The sequence below is a fragment of the Cryptomeria japonica genome, chromosome 1 (genome assembly GCF_030272615.1).
Source record: "Cryptomeria japonica chromosome 1, Sugi_1.0, whole genome shotgun sequence".
Taxonomy (NCBI): Eukaryota; Viridiplantae; Streptophyta; class Pinopsida; order Cupressales; family Cupressaceae; genus Cryptomeria; species Cryptomeria japonica.
Genome location: NC_081405.1, coordinates 241,718,017 through 241,734,789, shown reverse-complemented (window position 1 = coordinate 241,734,789; position 16,773 = coordinate 241,718,017). Strand labels below are relative to the sequence as shown.

At 36.0% G+C, this 16,773-nt stretch overlaps 1 pseudogene; it reads left to right on the top strand.

The window, feature by feature from the left end:
• Window positions 1–323: 323 nt before the first annotated feature.
• LOC131034159 (chitinase 2-like) lies at window positions 324–1,361 on the top strand (annotated as a pseudogene).
• Window positions 1,362–16,773: the final 15,412 nt, after the last annotated feature.

Below are 16,773 nucleotides of genomic sequence, written 5' to 3'. Positions count from 1 at the left end.
ATTATATAATTACCTCTTAATTATTATAGAGGGATTAGAAAAGGAATCTACAAATTTCAACCACCACCGTGATGCTTGTTGCCTGATAAATAACAAATTGTTGAACCCTTTTGAAAGCATCAGAATAGTTTAAAGGATAAGTGAGTGACATGACCTCGCCTGATCTGTAGAAGAGTGTCCCACATCAGGCGATAGTGACAAATGCCGTCTCCATATTTTAAATCTCATTTCCACGTCATATGTGGATATATATAAGAGTGTTTGCTCTAATCTTTCATGCATATGTCCCTCTCAGGCTGCGCTTAATAGTTTTGCCTAACGCCATGGCTGAATTGTTCAAGGTTTCTCTACTTGTTCTTGCGTTGTTCGTGCCTACTACGATAGGTAGGCGTCTCATTATATTGTATATACAGGGAAACCGGAGATTATTTTTCTCGTTTGTATTCGGTCCTTTCCATCACTATATATTTATTTTCCCTTCGTAGCTATAAAAAGTTTACATTTTGTTGAACAATTGGCAGCCTTCTTGTTTGATTAACGTGATTATATTTCAGGTGCGAACTCGAAGCTTTTTAGAGAATACATTGGCGCCGAGTTCGATAATGTTAAGTTTTCCGACTTACCAATCGATCCCGGCACGCAGTTTCACTTCATTCTCGCCTTTGCTATTGACTACACCCCGTCGGGGAGCGCTCCTACAAATGGAAAGTTCAACATTTTCTGGGATAACGACAATCTGAGCCCCAGCGCCGTGCAGGCCATCAAAGCTCAACACACGAGACAGTGTGAGCAGTGGCAACGTCCAGTTCAGACCATCTTCTGTGTCGTCGTGGGTGAGGAATGCAGTTTCTTCTCTCACCGAGATAATCCAGCAATACCATCTTGACGGCATCGACATCGACTATGAGCATTTCGACTATTCCGATCCCAACACATTTTCTGAGTGCATTGGGCAGCTCATCACACAATTAAAGCAGAACAATGTCATCTCCTTCGCCTCCATCGCTCCCTATGACGACGGCCCAATACAGTCCCATTACACTGCACTCTGGAAAAACTATGGCGATTCCATTGACTATGTGAATTTCCAATTCCATGCCTATGATTCGAGCACCAGAGTCTCACAGTTCATGAACTATTTCAACGCTCGGGAGACTCGCTATAGCGGTGGAAAAGTGCTGGCTAGTTTCATGACGGAAGGAAGTGGAGGATTGTCACCTGCGAATGGCTTCTTTGACGCGTGCAGAAAGCTTAGAGACTCCGGCAAGCTTCACGGAATCTTTGTGTGGTGTGCGGACAGCTCGCAGTCCAATGACTTCCAATATGAAAAGCAATCCCAGTCTGTCATCTTGGGCTCCTGATTAGCACCATAGGATTTGATGATAGTGGTTGGTGAATAATAATTACAGTGTTTTGTTTTTATGTACTTGTTTGTATATTTTAAATATATTTCCTAGATTTCAAAGGATGTCCCATTAAAGATTTGGTTCAAGCTTAAGGCTAGTAGAATTTTGAGAGCCATGAATTAAATCATTGCCTGGCTCTGTTTCTTTGTTTTAAATCCTTTGGCAACGTCATTTCTTGCGACATTGACCGTTTCTCTGTCAAAGAAATTTATATTAAAAGTAGAGTTTGGTTTTTATCCTTTTTCAGTAATATTCTTTCAAAAATATTCTCAAATGAGGATTCCATTTGCCTATTTAGAAATCATGGGCATCGTCATTATCACTGTCGAACATCCAATTTAGAAGAAAATATATTTAATAATGCATAAATAAATCTAGAACATAACAGACATCAAGTTTCCACAATCCATAAGATATTAATCTAGAGTGCTTCCGGATTAGACTGTGTATGAGTTTTTTGCATGAACATTTTGGATCATACTTCGTGATCCATCAGTAGGATGAATAAAGAGTATGCAGAAATGAGCTGCATGCTCTCTATTCATCCTGATGATGGATCACCGAGTGTGATCCGAAACGTTCATCTTCTCATTTCTGCATGGTCTCTATTCATCCTAATGATGGATAACAGAGTGTGCTCCAAAACATTGATGCAAAAAACTCATACACAATCTAATCTGGAAGCACTCTAAATTAAAATCTAGAACATTCATCCTCATTTGGAATTTCAGGAAAAGATAAAATTACTTGTTCTGATAAACGAGCATTCAGTCTAATTCTGAAACAATTTTAAAATTGTATTTATAATTACAGTTTAATGCATCATAAGTTGTCATAATTGTAAGTTTGGGGTAAATATTTTGAAATAAATTATTCAAGAACTCTTTTCAGTTTATTAAATCTAGCATCACCTCAAAATACATGTTCTTGTCTGCTCTTGTGTTGTGGTTGCTTATTCACATGTGCACTTAATTTTTACATTAGGGCTTTTAAACAAAAACAATAGAAAAAATGGATTTTTTTTGGTTCACAGCTATGGTAAATTATTTAGTTCTGCACTAATTTGCCGATAGGCAATTCCCTATGGGGGTACACCGCCACTAGAATTGTTTCACGTCGGGAACCACCTGCCTTAAAATAAATTTTTGAGCATGGTTTGTTGTTTAATGGTGGCTGTTTCTGACAGGTTGACGTCAAAGTTGAAAGAGTCTCACGTCGCGAATTCATCATTTCCTATTGTCATTGATTTTTCAGGTGGATGTGCATGTCAAACTGTTTTGCGAGGCAAAAAAAATGCTGACTTCGTCGCTCGGAACCACCATCGTCCCTGCAAATCATTTAAGACCACTCATCGGGCAAAGATCGACTAACGTGTGGCTAGAGTTTCTCCTCTAACTGTGTGACGGGTTTCCCATCTAACGCGTTGTCAAATCATTATAGCTGTGATGGACATTGTTGTGCTTGCCTACATGTGTCCTGCACTCCACGGGTTTCCACCATGGCGTCTAATCTTGCTGTCAACCACCACTACTCCTGCAAATCATTCAGGTCCACCAGAGATTTGGCTTTTATATTGGAAGGAAGTGACGGGAACAAGAAGGGCTTTTATATTTGTTAGTGAACAAATTTTGTCTTTTTTTAATTGAATTAATTCAAAGCTCTGTTACCCTCTTTGAAAAACAAAAGTTCAACTAAGCAGTTGGGTAAGTATGACATACATCACTTCCCTCTGAATTTTATATAGGTACAGCTCCCTCCATTAGTTATTCTGAGAATAATCTAACTAAATAAAACTGATATGCTTTTAACCTGAAAGCACGTAAGGCTGCATACTTCATTCTTAGATGAGAGGCTACTAATATGCAAATATTTCAGAAAAAACTTTCTTCAAGATGCTTCACCACGAAAATCAGAAGTACTCAAAGCAAAGTTCAATAACACTGATTTCAACACTTGATAAAAATAAACAAGAGAAACAAAGTCTCTTTTCAACCAAATATCTTTCTAAACAACACAGAAGGAAGCTCCAGATTAATAATAGCATTCACCATCAAAAAGATAATCACAGACAATTTAACTGGATTAATATTTGCAAGGAAACATTACTCCATGGATTCAAACCCAAAGATTTAAAACCTCAAAGAAGCTACCATATCTTTTCACCAAAGCGTGGGCGTCTTCAAACATTCTTTTTGATTTCATGTTCTTCAATTCATAGCACAGGTCTTGGTGAAAAGATATGGTAGCTTCTTTGTTCAATTTTCCTCGTTTCTGTTATATAAAGGTAGCTGGTTTCGAAGAAGAACCTTTCAGACTTCCTCATTTTTGTTCAGATTGCTTTGTCCTTGCTGAGATTTGGAGACAATTGTCTGCTGTAATTAAGAAAGCTCAACCCAAAGATAAATAAGAAGATCATTCCTTGTTTAATTGGGCGCTTTATCCTGTAGTTCAATGTCAGATGCATTGAGCATAGGAGCTGACTTGAAGAATTTTAATTTCAAACTGTATCAAGAAAGGAATGGCTTTGATAATAAAGGTTTTTCATGGGGCCTTGGTTTGATGTTGCACCTTCCTATCCCATACTTGGAAGACTTTTCGGAAGATTGCTGTGATGAACTTGAAGTGTTTAGGAGAGAAAATATGAGAATGGTTCTTGAATAGATAGTTTCACCGTAGATGAAACTTGATATAAGTGGGATCAAAGAAGATAATCTAGAGCTATTTGAACCTAGGTATCTAGATCAAATTGATCCTGAAACATCCTCTATTAATTGGGATGTGGAAGAAGAAGATGATATAGAGCTCAGAACAAAAAGAGTCTTGGAGAGAACTGCAGATTAGGTTAATAAGAAAAGAGAAATGAAATCAGGTATCAAGATTGGTCCTGCAAGAGATAATGTGGTTTCTCTACGTTCTCCAAAAATCTTTTCTAACCCCACTTCTATGCCTGTTCATGTAGGTAAAAATAAGAAGTCATCTCACACCAAGCACGAGCCTAATCCTACTTTGAACTGTCCTGCTCCTCGATTTACAAGGTCATAGAGTGTTGCATAGAAGAAAATGGACCTGGTCAGAGACACAGAGGTGAAAGACAAAACCCTCAATCCTCAAATTTTTGAGGTCGAGGACCTTGATAGTGATATTGTCAACATCACGGATTCCCATGCGATCACTGTAGCCATGACACCACCACCTAAAGTAACTAGAAGAATAGTTGGTTCAAGCACAAGTCCCAAATGGTTAACTACTTCAGTAAGTAAGAAACGGAGCTTGATCCTAGTGTCTATCCCAATTCAAGATATGGTGGTCAAATACATGGAAAAAGGTCCTAAATAGAAGAAGTTCAAAACAACCACCAGGTTGGATGCTAATGAAAAGACCCGGAGATGGGTTGCTGAAATTGCTTCCTATAAACCCAAGGATGAAAGTAAAGAAATAAATGCAGAAGATTTTGAAGTCACCAAAGTAGATCTAGGAAACATGAGCAAGGACTCTGATAACCACCTTTTCAATGTGACGGCTAAGAAAATTCTCACCAGGTCAGAGAAAGATGGACAAGAAAAAAAGGAATTGAAAGATCATATCAAGGTTTTAGCCCAATTCATTGATAGCCTAGGCTATTTTGGAGCACTGCCTATATCACAAGCTTTAGAAAACTTCGATCCCACTTCACCAGAGAACAAGAAACTGATGAATCAAGTTCAGTGAGACAAGAGCATCGCAGGGGCCGTAGAAAATGGATTGAAGGGGTGATCAAGGATGGCGGAAAATATATTACAGATTCCAGGAAGCTATGCAACAAAATTCAAAACCTCATTGCGGAGATCCAAAATCAGGTTGTGCAATGGGAAAAGGAGGAGCATAAGTGGGAAAATGTACTACCCATGTTCACCAATATAGAAAAATATGGAGCCACTGAGTTTTTAACAGAAAACTCAATAAAGTTGGTAACTAATAAGTGCCAGCTCTTTGTGTTGAAGAAAACCATAGCGTGGCGGGTAATTACATTCAAGGTTGTAATCTTTGATGCCAAAGCCTTTATTTACGAGCTCTAGGAACTTCAATATAGCTTGGTCAATGATAAAAAAGTGGTTAAGCCAGATCATGATTGACAACTAGGACTTTATGGTTTGAATACACAAGACGCAGTAAAGGCATTTAAATTGCACATGGAGAAAATTAGGGCCAAAGGAAACTTTACTTCTAAAGATATAACATAGATTGCCTGAATTGAATCCATGATGTGCATTGGCAATGATCAGTTACCTAAACATGCCGAGAAAATGGTAAAACACAGGTGGGAAAAGGAAGCTGCAAAGGCAAAAACTAATGCCATGAAGAATCCAAGTCATTTTATGATTCAGGAGCTTACAACCGCTCATGATGCCTAGAAAAGTGAAAGAGAAGATGACGCTAGAGATGAAGCATAATTTGATGCTTATGCTTTGTTTTTATTTTTAAATGCTTTTCAAAAACCTTGCAATTACTTTGGGACATATGTCCCCTAAATACTTTGTTAGTTTTATAACTATTTCAGAGGAGGTCGGGTTTTCAGGGAGACCTCCTATGTTCTTCAAAAAGACTACAATAAGTTAGATGAAAAAGATTTTAGAAGGGGTTGGAACAGTAGAATTAGAGATTAGAAAATTTTGTTCATTCGAAGGAAGTGATTAGTTTTTCTAGAATTTGAAATTGGACGGAACTTGTTTGTGTATCTTATGTCTTTGTTGCATGGAATATACATATAAAGATCATATGCATTTTGAGGTTTTAAATCTTCGAGTTTGAATCCATGGAGTAATGTTTCCTTGCAAATATTAATCCATTCAAATTGTCTATGATTATCTTTTTGATGGTGAATGCTATTATTAATCTAGAGCTTTTTTTGTGTTGTTTAGAAAGATATTTGGTTGAAAAGAGACTTTGTTTCTCTTGTTTATTTGTATGAAGTGCTGAAATCAATGTTATTGAACTTTGCTTTGAGTACTTCTGATTTTCATGGTGAAGTAGCTTGAAGAAAGTTTTTTTCTAAAATATTTGCACATTACCGGCCTCTCATCTAAGAATGAAGTAGGCAGCCTTACATGCTTTTAGGTTAAAAGCATATCAGTTTTATTTAGTTAGATTATTCTCTGAATAACTAATGGAGGGAGCTGTACCTATCTAAAATTCAGAGGGAAGTGATGTATGTCACACTTACCCAACTATTTAGTTGAACTTTTGTTTTTCAAAGAGGGTAATAGAGCTTTGAATTAATTCAATTAAAAGAAAGACAAAATCTGTTCACTAATAGATTTTTGGCGACTCTGTTGGGGATCGTCAACATTCAATAGATCAGTATGTTATATATTTGTTAGAACTAAGTAAGTCATGGTTTTAACTACTAATATAATTCCTGGACAATGCATACTTCAACCTGGCTTACATTTTAAAGTCACCTAAGAAGATATTATTGCTGACCTTAATGTTGTTGCCTCGAAAGTTAGAACTCATAACCAACAGTATCAATAAGATCGCCTAGTATTGGAAAGAGAAGAAGAAATAGGTGAACGGTTGAGAAGGACTCCCATAGCCCAAGAAGTTGTTGTGGCTGATAGAGTTGTTTAGAGGCCCTAGAAGAAATAAAATTGGATTCTCATCCTTATACTAGATCACGAAGGAGAGAAGGAGTTTGTGATAACTTTTTTGAAGAACTGCAAGGGTTCTCACTCTCTACAAATTCCACTCCCAAGAGGAAGGTTAAAAGTAGACCTTCTTCCCCTACTAAAATTACTCCCAAAGTACCTCTCTCTTCTAGCAATTGGCAAGCATTAACGCTTTCTAGAATTCAATCTCCTCCTTTTGTAACTATTTTCCCTATTTCAATCATGGCTCAGCCATGGGGCGCTACAGTTAGGCTTCTTGCTCTCGGTGCTCATAATCCTCTCTCGAAAGGGGCTAGGGATGTTTTACCTAAGTTCAATGGAGATGGGAAAATCTCAGTTGAAGAACATTTGAACTCCTTTAATGTAGCGATTGGGATACTAGCAGTGCAACACAAAGATGTGGCTGTTAGGCTTTTCGCTCAAACTCTTACTGAGGGAGTAACAGATTGGTTCAGTCATCTGTAGGCAGGATCTATAATTAATTGGCTAACAATGAAAACTATTTTTGAGAAACAGTTCAAGGGCGCTGATGATGAGCACTCACTTTTGGCTCAGCTCACACAAATGAAGAAAGAGATTCATGAGCCAATGAGAGATTATGTGGCTAGGTATAATAAAATTATTCATAAAATTCCCCTTGCTAAAAGACCAACTACTGATAACCAACAATGTTTCTTTATCAACTCTATGCCTCCTGATGTTGGTTTCCATCTCAGAAGAAATAGGCCAATGAATTTTGATACTGCACAAAACCAAGCTATAGAACTTGAAGATGATTTAATAACAATAGGGAAGTGGAGAAAAGATGTCCAAATCCCTCAAGGTCAATCTCAAGCTTCCACTTCTTCGACTGATCCAGTTGTCCAAAGATTAGTCAATGATATGATTGCCTTGAATAGGCAAATTCTGAAAACTGGAGGTTCTTACCCACAACCCTATCAAGATATAAGTAGGAAACAACCAAACCAACACAATTATGGGCAAACTTTGCAACTCCCCGCTGCCCCACAAAGATTGCAAATAGAAGGTCCTCCCGATAAAGGTTCTATGTGCTCTTTTCACCTTACTTCAGATCATGATGGAATTCTTGTCCTAACATGATAAGGCATGTCCAAATGGGAAGCACAAAGGATGAACTTAGGGAGTTCACTAAAGTAGAGAAGATTCAAGGAGTGCCTAGCAACTCTAGATCATTTTACCTTGAATACGAATCAGATTCAGAAAGAGGTGGTAATATTCTGGTAACTCTTGAGGACCCTACATGTGCGATCCTTACAAGGAATCAACGAACCTCCCAACCTGCTCCTATTGCAAACTCTATCGAAACTAATTTCAAGGGTAAGGGTCCCGCAAGTAATGATTCTTCCTTTCATACAAAAACTCCTAAAGTTAAGATTTTGCAAAGAAATACTAAAAGTAAAAACAATTCTTCTCCCTCTCCCTCTTTTGACATAATTGAATTTTGCAAATCTTCGACTATTCAAATTTCCACTGCCGAATATTTAAAACTAAACCCGGAGGAATTAGACAAGTTGGTCAAATATGTAAAAGGAGATCCTACCTCAGAGTCCTCAATGCATGAGTGTATGGTTGATACCGATTTTTTTGTTGCTGAAAAACCTACGTCTTCTTCTAACCCTCCCACTGATTCGATTAATCCCTATGCCTCTCATAGTGCTAAAGATAAGCTTGACACTCAAGTTCTGAAACCCGAACCTTTTTTTATCTCTCTCCTCTTGAATGGTCAAAAGCTTAGTAATTACATTATAGATTCAAGGGCATCAGATAACATAATGCCATCACCTGTTGCTAGAGCTTTGGGTTTAACACTTACCAAGACATTTGAGTGATGTTACTCGATGGATGGGAAGCAGGTCGCTCTCATTGGGCAAGTAAAGGATGCTCAAGCAGTACTTGTAGCATGTCCTAATAAAAGGGTAAAGATGACCATTTTGGTTGCTGACATTCCTACAAGTTATGGGATGCTTTTAAGTAGGACTTTCTATAGAGACATAGGGGGTGAGATCAAGATGGACTAGTTAGAGGCTATCATTCCACTAGGAAAACAAAAGATCAAACTTGAACCTGAACTGAAAAATAAATATATAGTTTTTTCTTCTGATAATCCCAAAGCCCAGATTCTATTCCAAGAATGTGAATTTGGAAACTATCTCATTCTTGCACCTAATAAAAAAGAGTTAGAAGAAGTAGTTGATGAACAAGATGAACTATGGCAAATGGAATTCAATGGAAGTTGTGCCAACTCTGGTTCAAGAGCAGGAGTAGTTCTACTTTTGCCTAATGGTAATGTTTTTCCTTTTTCTTTCAAATTGGATTTCAAGAATACAAATAACACTGTGGAATATGAGGCATTACTTTTAAGGTTGAATGAAGCCAAATGTAAGGGCATAAAATTGCTTAAGGTGAAAGGTGATGCTGAGCTGATTGTTAAACAGGTAAGAAATGCTTACTCTGTTAAAAATGATAGACTGAAACATTATAGAAACATAGTTTGGGATGAGATAGAATTTTTTGATGCTTTCTCAACTGAAGCTATACCAAGAGAGTAGAACACTAGGGCAGATTCATTGGCTATTTCAGCTTCTCTCTTGTTACCACACCCAAACTTTAAGAATGATTCTTATAGAATTGAAATGATTTACAGACCTAGTGTTCCTAAAAATGTGTATCATTGGAAAGTATTTGATACAGATGCTTAGATTAAGGATTTTTTGGAGTGTGCCTATTCCTTTGTCCAATCATATTTTGAGGGTTCTGAGGATATTTGTAAATTTTTTTGTCTAGATCCTATTATTGATTCTGATAAGAATTTCATTCAGCTTAAGGCGAACAAAATCCCGAAAGGTTTGGTGACTCTAGAGAGGTTTTTCACTCGTAATGAAGTGTTCAGTGGCAAGAAAATTCCTGATGATGATAGTAAGGTGGGTTGCGAAAAGATCAATCTTGGTGATGAATCTAATCCTAGAATGGTAACAATCGACAAATGTTGTTCTTTTGAGGACAAGTGAATGCTCATTGAGTTATTGAAAAAATGCATTGACGTGTTTTCTTGGTGTTATGACGATTTGAAGGAATTTAGGAATAGTCAGTTTCAACATCAAATTCCATTGAAGCCTAGTGTTTCTCCTTTTAGATAAAAACTGAGAAATTTCAATCTCATGGTGGCAAAAGAAATTTTCAAAGAGGTAGATAAAATGCTAAAAGCCAGAATTATATACTCAATCCATCACTCCACATGGGTAGCCAATATAGTATTTGTAAGGAAGAAAAATGGGGAAATCCAAATTTGTGTAGATTTTTGCAATCTGAACTAGGCAAGTCTTAAGGATAATTATGCTTTACCCAATATGGACCATATTTTGCAGACAGTAGTAGGATTAGAAATGATGTCAATGTTAGATGGCTTTTTTGGCTATAATCAAATTAGTGTTGCAGAAAATGAACAACATAAGACAACATTTATCACTCCTTGGGGAACATTTGCATATAATCGTATGCCTTTTGGTTTGATTAATGCAAGAGCAATTTTTCAAAGGGCCATGGATTCTTCTTTCAGGGATTTCTGTGACAGGATTATTGTAATTTACCTAGATGACTTGACCATGGTCTCTAAAGAAAGGAAGAATCATCTCAAAGATCTAAGGGCAGTTCTACAACGTTGTCGAGAACATGGTATCTCCTTGAATCCAAAAAAATCAGTGTTCTGTGTAACTGAAGGCAAACTATTGGGGCACATTTTTTCAAAGGAAGACATCAAGATTGATCCTGAAAGAGTTAATGCAATCCAACACCTCATCCTGCCTTCAAATCGGACTAGAGTAAGGTCATTTTTCAGTCAGGTAAATTAACTAAGAAGGTTTATACCTGAATTTGCAGAAACTACTAAGAATATCATCGGCTTCTTGAGTGAGAGTTGCCCTTTTAAATGGACTGATTAAGCCAAAGAAGCTTCGGAAAATATTAAGAGTTCAGTTGCCAATGCACCAATCCTCATCAACCCAGATTTTAAAAAGGATTTTATCATATATTGTTATGCCTCAGAACATACAATGTCAGGAATATTATTACAGGTAGATGAATTTGGGACTGAAGCACCCATAGCATTCATGAGTGTCCCTCTTAAGAAACATGAGCTTAAGTATTCTCTCTTAGAAAAACAAGCCTTTGTCATGGTTAAAGCTGTAAAACAATTCAAATATTATATTCTGCATTCTCAGTCTGTGGTGTTTGTTCCAGATTCTGCAATGAAAAGTATTTTGACTCAGCAGGAAGTTGGGCTCAACAAAAGAGTGACATGGGTAACCAAAATTTAGGAATATGATCTGGATATTCATCCTACAAATATGGTTAAAGGACAGGTTTTATGCAAATTGATAGCAGAGAATAAGGTGGAAACAGATGAAGAGCTACCATTGACTATGTTTGTTGGGTTGCAAGATACATGGTTTTTTGACGTAGCTTATTACTTGACCTAGAGTAGTTGCCTGAGTCATTTGTTAACTAAAGAACAAAGGAATCTCAAATTAAAAGTAGTTAATTATGTTATCTAGCAAGATGTTTTGTATAAAAAAGGCTTGGATGGTACCTATTTGAGATGTGTAGATAAGCCACAACAACGGAAGCTTCTAGAAGTTTATCATGATGAAGCCTACGGTGGGTATTTCTCATCCTCAGTAACCGCTTTTAAGATTTTAAGAAATTGTTTTTATTGGCCTGGTATGTTCCGTGATGCATATACGTGTATGATAAAACTTGGGATCATGAAAGAAAAACCATGCAATGGTATAATACTGGCCAATCATGGTATCGATTATTAAAGAGTAGATATTGCAAGAAGAATATGAGTAGAAGATTGACAAATAGCTCTACACAACTACCATAAGCCTAATTTTTTATACCAAGAGATTGGGGGTAGCTTACAAGTATTAAGTTACTTGAATGTTTTCGGCTTGGGTGATTTGTATTGTCTGAAATCTTACCTATCAATTCCTTCTTCATCTTTCTCATGCTTATTTAAAAAAAAACCCACCTTATCAAATATTGTTCACTACTATTTTGTATATTTTAATATTTTTAGTTAATAAGGGACCACACAAAATCTCTTTTGTGTGTTCTTTTTTAATATTTCTATGGGCATCATATATTGATTCTACATTCTTAATTATGTTTACCAAATAGACAAAACATTAGTTTTGAAAATCTGATTTTTTTGATAATTCTTATTATTTGGAAATATTGCTTTTAGAAAGCATTTAACACTAGAGTTGAATCTATTATTTAGATGAGGATTTTATTTATAGTCTTAGCTAATGATTTGTCCATAAGTAAGTTTAACTTTCTTTTTAGCTAAAGTACTTAGAAGCTTTCCACTAGTGGAAGCACACAAATTTGGGAGATCAAATTCACTACTTGAATGAGTAGCAAGCAAAGCTATCATGGTAGTAAGCCAGATATGTCTTTATGATCTCTATAAATTTTATACTTTATATGTCTTTATGATCTCTATAACTTTAGTACTTTATATATTAGGTTGGGCTATATAGGGGTAAAATAAGAGACCATTATAGTAGAGCTTGGTGTACTACTTTTACCAAGCCCATGGCCAAAATTATGACTAATATTTGTGACTGTGGTAGCGTGGCCGGGAAACATAATTTTCATAATTAATTTTATCATGAAAGCTGAATATACAATATGACATAGACAATGTATAGACCCCATGATCAAGATTCAAAATACATATTGTATTATTATAACAAGAGGTTGGGGGTGACTTACAAACATTTAGAAACAAAGGAATAATATATAAATCAACTCCCCACTACAACCACTGAAAAAATACATAGTATTGTTGGTGCCCTTTAGAAGGTTGCTTCATCTCTTGCTGATTTATGTTGGCCATGTTGAAATTGTTTGATAGAATGATAAAACATATGAACTCATTCAATGGATATTTATTTTGTGCATGCCGAAACTATTTGACAGAATGCCTGAATATTATAGGAATTTTGAAGTCATTTACTTCAACCATAATTGTTGTTCAACTATGGATTACTACATTCAATTTGAAAATTTGTCTATGTTTTAGTGATCTCTTCTACCCTCTACCCTTATTATAGGGATTGACTAGCATAAAACCCTCTTTGTCTTCTACCATAGGATATTTTCATGTTTCAAGGATGCATTACAGAGTAATGTACGGGTTATACAGTAAAAAAATTTCAAAGCAAATGGAGCAGTAGCATACATGGGTACCCACCATCAACATTACCAGGCATTAGGCATTCCTGAACTATCTTCAACATAGATTTTGTACAAATTCTTACTTGATAGCATGAAGAAGAGAGCACATAGTAGATACATCAATTTTTTTAAATAAAAACCATAATATATAACAACAAATTACATCCTCAATAAGCTTTCCACCCAATGTAATTTCCTGGTGGATCATAGTTGCATGTCATGAACACATCCCAATGGTTTCTTATTATTCTAGCACACCCAACACTTCTTGTTGTCCTCCACACAATTTGAGTATAATGGCCACACTGTTGATCTCTTTAGAATCTCATTACATGTTATTATTACTCTTGCTCCTTCTAATAAATGATGTATAATATTGTTATTGAAGGCTTGATACATACACATTGTCTATTATGTGCATTGTCATTAATGTATCCAACCTGTTGTTGAAGAGTTGTATAGTGCAATGAAGTAGTTTTCTCTTGGTTTTGTAGACAACATCCTAATCTACTATCTAATGGACGTACTAACTGAAAATGCAATCCAACTTATGTACGACGGGTCTGTTCTTGTGGCTCCATGTCTCCAAATATCTGCTATATCTAACTTTGGGGATGGACCCAAGCAATGCTATCGTTATAGAGTTGATCTTTCTGATGACGTACACAAACAAAAGGCATCCTAGCTGAAAAAATATAACAATGACATAGATTCTAAATGGCTCATAGTTGGCTCCATACTACAGCTAACAAAATACATCTTCCCGAATTCGCATGGCTCCCAGTGAGTCAATAGGCCTACTATTATTTCAACAAAGTTCATAGAAACTTTACATTTTACACAATGTAGTGCTTATAGTATTTCATTTTTGATTGTTTAATTGTGTAGGTGGATCATTATTTTGAACCTAGAAATTGTATGTACAACACATGTTATACTTGGAGAACTGATCTTTCTTCGTGTAAAATAGGAAGACTAGATAGAACAAACTATGCCTCCTCTATGCGATGCAAGTATAGAGCCAAGCACATCCACAAAATGTAAGGGTTTGGGGTGACAAAAAACATTGTTTAGGGTTAAGCCACCTCAAAATGTGGGCAACACACCTATTAAAATAACTCTTATTAAATATTTGAATCCCTACCAACCAAGGTGGACCATTAAGGGTCATTTCCTAGAGAAGAAGGACATCTACCACTATAATACAACAAAAGAAAGCGACCACATTTTTAGCTTTGACGTTGTAGACAACGAAGGTAATAAAACATGTGTTATGTGTTTTAATAAACTAGCAAAAACCTATTATGATAACATCCAAGTTAGATTGACATACACATTATCTAGGGGACCAATAAAGTCGGCCAATAAAATTTACAATAAACTCAACAATGGGCTAAAAATAATCTTGGTAAATGATTCAATGGTTACTACCTGCAATGATGACTCTTCCATACCCAAGCACAGATACATTATCATAACTCTTGATCAAGTGGCTACCAAAAATAACAACTCAATCATTAATGTCATTGGAATTTTCATTAGTGTCGATCCGAGCTCAATGATACATAGAAGAGATGGTATAGAGGTTCCTAGGTATACCATTAAGTTAGTTGACATGACTCAAACAACCATCGATGCTACACTATGGGGTGGAATGGCAGAAAAGGAAGGTACTGAACTCCAACGAAGGTATTATTTACAAGAAACAACTACTCTTACTATCACGAGTGGTCATTTATGTGAATTCAATGGAAAGGTAATAGGTACAAAATGTAATATAAGCCTCTTCATAGACCCTCCTATAGAGGAATTGGCCCAACTGAAAGATTGGTTCAACTAAAATGTTGACATTGGACAAAAATTTGCACATTAGCTTGCTGCATCTGCTCCCACCCTTCAAAGAATGACGTTCAGTGAAATCCGGGCACATGCATCAAATTTAGTGCAACCCTTCCATTGCATTGTAAAGGCAATGACACAACAAATAAAATCTAATTCATTTTGCTATCCAGCATGTCCCACCCAAGTAAATGGAAAACCATATAAGACATGATTAGATGAGACTAAAGAAGGAACTTGGTATTGTTCAAAGTGTAACATGACCTTGTCTGAGTGAAACTATAGATATATCCTCTAGACAAATCTGCAGGACCACACATATACAATATGGGCAATTGCATTTGATGAAGGGGCAACGAAACTTATGGGCATGCTTGTAGAAACATTATACATGCTTCAATTCAATGAGAATGGCGAGCAAAGAATCACAGAGGTAATTAAAAACATGACATATAATCAATTCCTCTTGAGCCTAACATGCAAAAATGAAACATACAATAATGAAGAACAACTAAAGGTTACCATCACCAAGGCAATGCAGCTAGATTTTACCTCAGAGAGCACTATACTTCTTGAGAAAATCAAAGAAATGTTTACTAATATGAGCCCCCAACCTTAAAGCTAGCACACAGTTGTAAATAAAGTCAAGGATCTAATTACCCCTATATAATACAACAGACAATAAATCCCCCTGATGCAAGTCCTCAGGCTTAAAGGCAACATACAATTGTAAATAGAATCAGCATATAGTTGTAAATAGAATGAAAAATTAATTTACTCCTACATAATACAATAGATAGTAAATCTTCCTTATACCAATGTGTGTGTGTGTGTGTGTGTGTGTGTGTGTGTGTGTGTATAGAATTATCCCCTTGCAACATCCAATCTTTGACATGTATTAAATAAGGCAGTAAATAATTCTTAAGAGATGCAAAATACATAATTTGTGCATTCCAATATGCAATGTTCCATGTATATTATATTGTTTTTATTGATATTTGGTTCAAATATTTCTTGTTAAGGCTATAATGTGTTGCATATAAGCAAATTATTAAGTCCTACAGAAACAAAAAAATGCTAATCATTAATTTTCATAACAAATCCCAAACAGGATACGGAAAAATTCAAATTGATGATTTCTGGGCATCTGGACATTCTTACATAGCTACAAGATGACAAATGCACATACATAAAGAAGTGATGGCTCTCCAAATGGAAGGAATGGTGATAGCAAATCAGAGACCGATGATCACTCTAAGTGAACTGCTCCAAACACATAAAATCAATATGAAATATTTTGACAAAGAACTTTCTGATAAAGAAAATTTTGAGATGGAAACTGTTGGTTAATAGATTTTCCTTTCTCTATTTTTTTATAAGGACTCATGCATACCTTTACTGAAAAGAAAAAGAAACCAATAGCTGGGTGAGGCGGTTATTGGTTTACCCTTTGCATAAGTGTGCAACTCCCCATATGATATTCAATGACTTTTTATGCAAAGTAATCACAAAGAAATACACTTTTAACTAGAAAGCGAGAAAGGATTTTCCCATCCATTTGTGAACACAATATGAATGCTACAAAACAATTATTCATAAAGTAAAGCCCATAGACTTGA